At 34.5% G+C, this 8845-nt stretch overlaps 1 protein-coding gene across 31 annotated transcripts in view; it reads left to right on the forward strand.

Annotated features, from left to right (window-relative positions):
• LOC144967431 (anoctamin-4-like) overlaps positions 1 to 8845 on the forward strand; it is a 165623-nt gene that overhangs the window by 15464 nt on the left and 141314 nt on the right. The gene's annotated exons all lie outside the window — the stretch shown is intronic.

Genomic DNA, 8845 nt, shown 5'->3' on the forward strand with positions numbered 1-8845 from the left:
GTTAATCCATTTTTTTACTTATTATTTGGATGTAAAGCAGCCTTTGTTTGTCAAAAAATTTTTAGGGAAATATATAAATTTGTTTAAATCTTTTTTTCAATCCCCCCTAAGGTTCTATGTTTCCGACGTTTAAAAAAGAATTTATCATCGTGAAAAAGAAATTGTAATAAAAACAGTCATTTTCGCATCAGTCTGCTTATTTAAGAATCGTTGTTTTGACTTTCGGGTATTACATAATTTTTATTCAATATCCTCCATAATTTTTATACATTCTTGAATAATCTCACAAAACTTTATGTTCTTGTTTTTTTTTTGCTGGGGTTTTTGTTTTGTTTTTTTTGTTTTTTTTTTTGTTTTTGTTTTTTGGGGGGGGGCAGGCGGTGGTTACATTTTTTTTTTTTAATATGTTAAACATATGTGGGGACTAAATTTTTAAGTGCTGATTGGTCTTTATTCATTTTTAGTTCCTATGCTCTTTTAACTACACAGCAAATTTATTTTCATTTTAATTTATGTACATTATTTTTTTTTTCCAACACATATTGATAGATTAATATTCAATTGATTTGAGTATTTTTTTTTTTTTTTACCTTATCACAAATTATGGACCAAACTCTTAAATAGCGTTACCCTTTAATCCATATTAATAAATGTGAGATTAGAAAAGAACGAAATAAAAATGCTTGTTTGATGGAGAAACATTCCCGATTCTTAAAATCCAATAGTGCGTCATCATCATGAGTTGTGTGTATAGATTGTGTTTGTATAATTAGATGTTGATGAAAAACTGTAGCATGTAACGAATGCGAGAATTTTTACACAATAGTCGTTTGTATTTTCTTATTTTTTATACATAATAAAGGAAACCACATTCCAACTTTATTTCTTATGAGATTGACACGAATGGGTTGCATCGATGACTCATTTAAAACAGAGTTGTATAGGTAAGTACCTAAATGAAGCAGTTAGAAACCATAGTGTTCTCTTTGTGTTGATTGGAATTTTCTTCTCTCTATGAATTTGTTTTTTGGAGCAATCTTTGGATTGAATCAGTCTTTAGAAAAGGCAGAAAAGTTTTGCCAGACCATTCAGGAATACAAGTGTGTGGTAATTACTTACATTACAACAATATGGCGAATGCCCTGAATTATTATTTTCCTTTTAATTCTAAATCCATTAACAAACCACAATTTAATTGACTATCAACCTGTAAAAAATCTTCATGTTGTTAATTAGGTAACATTATCTCTCATGCTAAAAGCTGCATAGTATAGAGGTGTCTTAATTATAATATTATATAGATATTTAACAAAGACATGTTCTTCTGAAATAACTTTTCAATATGTTTTAAATCTTTGTGTTAAGTTTGTGTTCTCCGTTTTGTACCTTTTTAATCTTGGAATACTTTCTGTGCAATAAATCGTCATGGCCGTTGTGTATCTTTCTATTCTACTGTTTACCATGACAAACGTATTTCAATAACTATGTATATCACTCGTCCTAGATCTAAATTAATGATTAATGAAATCACGTTTTCATCCCACTTCTTCTTCATCCTCCATCAGTATTGTATTGATGTGATGCGAGTACAAACTAACAAATCTCATTACGAGGTGGTCTGTGGACGTCTGAGATCTTTGAAGCAGCTTCAAACTACAGCTAATAAATGTCTTGCTCAATTGTTTCCATACTACTAGTACTAGATGCCTTATTTATCCCCACTCCCAATTCCCGACTACTTCAATCATTTACTTCTCAACTATCATTTTATTCATCGCTTATTCTATTTTTTCTATGTGTGGAAGCAATGTCTATTGACTAAAGATTTTATTTCATTTAAAAACTTTCAACGTTTATCCAACCATTAGAAGTTAAGACATATTTAACATGTTTTTTTCTTAATTCATGTCATAATTTATTTATTTTTAATTTGGGTTGTTTTACTATACGATAATTTTCTAGAAAATGAAAGTGTAAGTTGTAAGTATATATGTTGATATGCTATGATTTTTATTCATTCAAAGTGTCTTAATAAATTTACAAATTTTGTATATTTGTATCAATAAAAAATAAATAGTTTTATCATCTTTTCCTAAATCTATTTTCATTTAACAAATCAACTTCGCTTAATTTTTTTATTTTTTTCTCTTGCGATGCAATCCATGTCATCATTCTGTCATGGTTCGGAATATGACCCTTGACCCTGTCTAGATTGGCATAATGACACAGGCCCTGGATTTAAAAGTTGAAGTCACTGATCACAATAAATGGTGGTGTGATGTAGCGTTTTGATGTGACTCGGATCAAAACATGTTCATGGATTTATCAACTGCTTTTCAAATTTTGATTTAAATCATTCCTAGGAAACACTTATATTTTTTAAATTTTAAGTAAACGTTGTTTTTTTCAACCTTCTCAGTGACTTTTGGCAGTTTTCACGGGTAATGAGATCCAGTTTGGGTCGTCGTAAGAAAAGCATCCTTTGAATTGAAGCATGGTGTCTTACCCAAGGTTTCAGATCATGATGGGTGTGTCATAATGAACACGCTACATGACAATGACACTCTTTGTTCAGAAAACTACACAGCCAAATCTAACAAACTGCATTTTCACATTTTGGCCATAAAACGTTTACTCATTTGACTAGGATGACCTTTGACCTGTCAACTATTCTTAAACAGAGATTTCTTCTGAAGTCTTAGGTTTAAGAATTGTAGACAAAGACGGAGGGGTTATTATTTTACATTGATCGGTATATGAAGTAACAAAAAAAATATGGCCAAAATTGAAAAGATGTTTCTTATAGCTTTTCCTCGTTCCTCCTCTATGATGTAACCATAACAAACTCTCAGTCTTCCCTGCTATGGCTGTGACGTCACCACCACGTGACATTCTATCCAGACTTGACCAATAATTATTCATACTGTAACTATGCCTTTATTTTTTTTTTTTTACCTCAGCTAATGTCTATTAAAATGCATATAGATAATACAAAACAGTCTACTGTTGTATCGTATTCCTATCATAGTATTTATATATACATCAATTGAATTCATTAATAAAACTATGTGAAAAACGACGCCACATTTTATTTATTTCCTATTGTTTTTTGGTGGTAGGGTACCTAGTTTCTGATCATAAGACCCATAAGTCAAGTCCTGCTGTAAGTTGTGGAAAGGTGTGTCCTTTTAAAAAGATTTTTACTCATAGTTTCCCACTATATGCGACTATGCAGTCTTGTGGTATGACACTCGCTCTCGATTGGAAGATCCTGGGTTTGAGCCTCGCTCTGCGCATAGTTTGAGTCATTGGAAAAGGCTCTTTACTCAGATTCTGTCAATGTACTCAAGAGTAAAAGAGTACCTGACCGTTAACAGCATTGTCTCTGTCCGAAAACATTATAATATCGCCTAACAGGTGTCAAGTCCCATCCTACATGTTAAATGTTGCTGTTGGCCATGGACCCTTTGTAAAGGCTTTGAGCTATTGCGCTATATAAAAGCTCAATTTTTTATATTTTTAAATATCCATAGTTTACCCGGCTTACTTTTACCCCATGCCTATTTATAACATTTTTCTGAGACAAATTATAGGCGTAGTATCAAAGTTAATGTTTTACGTTTTTGCATGTTAATGATAATTGAATAAAACTATCTGTGTACATGCTCATTTTCAATACATTTTTTTCCCATTTTTGAACAGTAGAAAAAAATCTCTGGGATTGAGTGAGTTAAAAGGCTTTTTACTCATATTTTCCCACTATGTACCTGTTTAAATAAGTAACTGACTGAGAACAGTGTGTTTTTTTTCTCAGTCCAAAAAAAAAATCAGCCGTCATTGCAATACCCCTTTTAAATATGCGTCATGTTTTAATTTTACCCTACCTGTTCAGTGTTGCTGTTCCCTTTGGGGACCTCTCATAAAACGGTTTGATCATTTAGAAGAGATATTATATAGAATGTATTATAATCCTTAGACAAAAATAAAAACAAATTTATCAGATTTTTCCCTTTAAATAAAGGACTCCAGGCAGACCCGGGGTGAAACCGTTGGTCTCATTTTACAACTAGGACATTTTTGTTTGTTTGTTGCTTTAGGTCTCTTCCAACACAATTGAGGTTATATGAGAGACCGCTGAAACAAAAAAACAAGCAATCTAACAAAAATAGTACAAATGTAAATCAAAATCAAACCTAAAGATATCATAAGCTAAATTATAAATAACCAAGAACAAACGGGCAGAAGATTTACAGAAAAAAAAATATCCCCTGTCAAAAATACATCACAAACCAAAGAAGCAGGATAGGCTAGTAAAGAGAAGAAGAAACGACATCACTATCGGATCGTACACCCATGCGAACATCATAGGTATATGATTCAAGGGTGATGCTCCCGTCCAACCACCGCCAACTAGGACATTGAGCTGCATTGAATGGACAAATAATATAATGGGACTCCAGGTAGAGGCGACAAGGCCGATAATCCCATTTCAGAACAAGGTCACATGATTGATAGGGAAATGTTTTTGTTTTTAAGGGTTCAACTCAACGCCGCTTGCGTCATATTTAGGTCATATCATGCCAGTAAAAAGGAAGAAGATTAATAGGGGATAACCAAAAAATTATAGAATTGCAACTAAAGCACCCAAGAAAAAGTAAGACAAGGGGGAATTGGTCAAAATAGAGTACAGATATAGATTCATACTTAGCTTGAAATCAGCCAAAAGTCTCATCCAGACACCATTTACAGGATTCCACAAGGACTATAATCGAATGTTTTACAAGAAAAAGATAAAACCAAAATTTTCTCTCTTGAGAAAAGACTCCAGTTAGAGCCACTAAGGCCATTATTATCTCATTTCAGAACAAAGCCACGTGATTAAAGGGCAGAGAAGAGATAGCAAGGTTGTTTTGTTTGTTTGTTTTTAAGGGTTTTTACGGCGCTTGAATACATTTAGGTCATATCAGTGCCAGTGAAAAGGAAGAAATGGATAATATAAAAATTCTAGAATTACAATTAAAGCACCCCAAAAAAAATTAAGACAAAGGGGAATTTGTTAAAATAGGGTATAGGTCGTGTAGATTCCAAGAGCATACCACAATAGTGTATTTAGTCTTAGATCACCTAAAAGTCTCATTCAGGCACGAGAACCGTTTAAGTTTTAAAAAGTTTTTAGGGGTTTTACGGCGCTTGCAACACATTAAGGTCATATCGCACCAGTAAAAAGGAAGAAAATGGGATAGTAAAATGTTCTAGAATTACAATTAAAGCATCCAAGAATAAGGCAGACAATGACAAAGGCTATTGGTTCAAATAGGAAACAGATATAGATTCCAAGAGCACACTATCAACGTACATAGTTTGAGATCACCTAAAAGTCTCATCCAGACACAAGCACAGATCCCCACTGACAGGAATACACTCAAATGTTTACAAATTATATATAATACGTAAACAAAACATAATACAGTTCATAACAGAGAGATGATTCACAAGGGAAAAAAATATCATCTCCCAAAACTATAACTATACATTCAACTGTTTCCCTGACCAGCCAAGGACTCCGACCTGGGTCAGGACAAACATTCCAAGACAAAGATAGAAAGCGATTGGAAAACAGTTACAGGGGGGATAGAAGACACAGCAAGTACCTCCCTGCCCACTATGAGAGGTCGGGTAGCAAGGCTGAGCACAGACGAAGGCCCTATCATTTAAACTCACTCAATCCTAGATAATTTTGCTACTTTTCATAATTGGAAAAATATATCTATAAAAAATGAGCATGTGCATAGAGAGAGATCCAGTTTTATTCAACTACCATTAACGTGTAAAAATTAAAAACATTAGCTTTGATACTACGCCTAAATTTGTCTCATAAAGATGTAATATAGGCATGGGGTAAAAGTAACCCGGGTAAACTACGGATATAGTCGGTGTTAGGGTTGAGTGAGTTAACTAGTTAACTAACGTACTCTGGAAAAAACAAGTATTTCAAAGTGTGGCCCGAAAACTCGTCTTTCAAATATCTACTGATTTAAATGAGACACAAAGTCCCAGGTTTAAGAGTTTTTTGCCAAGATGAAGGTCATTTAATTTAAATCGGTCGATTTTTGAAGGACGAGTCGAGGTTTCTGGTCAATTTTTTTAATACAGAATGTATTTCCAGGGTATGGCAGTTGACTGGTTATAACGGTGGTTGATCCAACGTTTCCCCGCCATAAGGGGAATCCCATCCAACACAGTTTAAGACTTGGATACAAGGCACAGGTGCTTGAGAAAAAAAGATAAAGAGGAATAACTACATGTAGATAGCACGAGCAATCTAACCTAGAATCCCCCGACCTCCATATCAGCTAAGCAAATAACTTGAGCTTGACCATTTATATAGGGCAGTATCAACAAAGCATGCTCAAAGCACTTTACAACAGGTCCCTAGCCAACAGCAACACATGTGTAGAATATGTTTGTTTTGTTTTTAAGGGGTTTTTACGGCGCTTGCAACACATTGGGTCATATCAGCACCAGTAAAAAGGAAGAAAATGGGATAGTAAAAAGTTCTAGAATTACAATTAAAGCACCCAAAGGGGAATTTGTTCAAATAGAAAACAGATGTAGATTCCAAGAGCACACTATCAAAGTACTTAGTTTGAGATCACCTAAAATCCAGACACAAGCCCAGGCCCCAACTAAGAGGGATACACTCAAATGTTTAAAAATCATATATAATATGTAAACAAAACAATACAGTGCATAACAGGGAGAGATTTACAAGGAAAAAAAATATCATCTCCAAAACTAACTATACATTTGACTGTTTCCCTCTCAGCTAGGGTCTCTAGCCATGGCCAGGACAAAAGCAAGAAATCTCATTCAAAGACAAGGACAGAAAGCATGTCGGAAAAGAGATATAGGGGGATAGAAATACAGCGTATCTCCCTGTCCACTATGGGAGGTCAAGAACCCCACCCAGTGTGTAGAACATGTAGAATGAGACATGACGCCTATTAATTAAATTGCATTTATTCATCCCATAGGGGTAATTTTTCTCCAGGGTCTATTCCAAGGGAAGACAGGAATAACCCAGGCATCAGCTGCAGTGCAAATTGAGCTAGGGCGAGGTGACTTGCTCAAGGCCACACAGTGCAGTAGTGGGTGATCGAACTCGGTACCTTTCGGGTAAGAAGCAAAGACTGTACCACTGAACCACACTGCCCCTGGCGACATTACAAATTTTTTTTTCGGACAGAGACAATGTTGTTTATGGCCAGGTACTCATTTTACACCTGAGTACGGTGAGAGAATGTGAGTAAAGAGTCTTTGCCAAGGACTCGACTATGCGCCGAGCGAGACTCAAACCCAGAACCTTCCAATCTGAAAGCGAGTGTCATACCACAAGACCATATAGCCGCACAAAAATAAATAAATTTCTTAATTAATTAATTAATTAAGCGAAATTGAAGTAGAATATGAGTAAGACAAATTATTTTTGTACGGATTCCAAAGAACCTGTTTTTATTCACACAATCTATCGATTCAGTTGTCATAGATAAACAAAATGTAGCACTGAGTACTGACACGTCAGCTCTGGCCTGCTCTGGAAAAACTTTTTTTTTTTCCCCCCATTTTGGCCAGAAAATTTTTACCTAAAACATTTCAGAATTTGAGGCTAAAGTTGTCTAGCCAAAATTTTAAAAAAATTAATCTAAATATGCGATCCACTGCATCAAACTGGTACGATGTCAAGAGAGAAAGAGATGTCAAAAATTGTTTGTTTTTTATTTATAAGGGTTTCACAGCGCTTGCAACATTTTATGTTTGTTTTTGTTTTTACTGGTTTTACACCGTTGGAACCCGTTGGAACCACATTAAGGTCAAATCAGCACCAGTAAAAAGGAAGACAACGGGATAGTAAAAAGTTCTAGAATTACAATTAAAGCACCCAAGAAAAGGTAAGACAAAGTGGAATTGGTTCAAATAGGAAACATGTAGATTCCAAGAGCACACTCTCAAAGTACTTTTGCAACATTTTAGGTCATTTCAACGCCAGTAAAAAGAATATAGTAGATAGTAAAAAGAAATAAATCTAGATTTATAATTAAAGCAAAAAGAGAAAAGGAAAGATTAAGGCGACAAGTTCCAAAGCAAACAAATCCCATTCCAAGAGCAAACTATCAATGTTCTTTGTTTGAGATCTCCTAAAAGTCCCAATCAGACAAAAGTACAGGATTTAATATAGAGCTACCCACTCAAATGTTTACAAAACGTTATGTTCAAAACAATTAACAAAAAACATTACACTTCATAACAGAGATGATTTAAAATGGGGGGGGGGGAAATCATCTCCCAAAATTAATACTACTATACATTTGACTGTTTCTCCCTGAGCCAAGGGTCAGGACAAAACCAAGTGATCCAATTCCACGACAAAGACAGAAAACAAGTTGGAAAACAGACTTTTTTAAATTTTTTTTTTTTGGGGGGGGGGGGGGGGGGGGCGGGGGGGGGGGGGGGGGGGGGGGGGGGGGGGTAATGAAAAAACTAAAAATTACATTAATGTAACTTCAAAATTTTAAAATACAAACAGATACGTACTTTCGAATTTTCCTTTATCAACAAAAAACTGAAAAAAACCACAACAATGAGATAAGTTATAAACCCGCGTTTACAAAAAAATCCCTTATCACTATTATCTCTTCGTCTTTGGGGTTTCTTTCATTCATCCTTTTTGTTGATGAAAAACCTAAAAGTCCACATTTTCCCTTTTTTTTTATTAAATGAACTTACATTCAATTTCACTTGTTAATTATTTATGTCAAAACATGGGTCCATAAAAAAATTTTTTTTG

The sequence above is a fragment of the Berghia stephanieae genome, chromosome 3 (assembly GCF_034508935.2).
Source record: "Berghia stephanieae isolate SIO BIC M18660-M18661 chromosome 3, UCSD_Bste_1.3, whole genome shotgun sequence".
NCBI classification, from domain to species: Eukaryota; Metazoa; Mollusca; class Gastropoda; order Nudibranchia; family Aeolidiidae; genus Berghia; species Berghia stephanieae.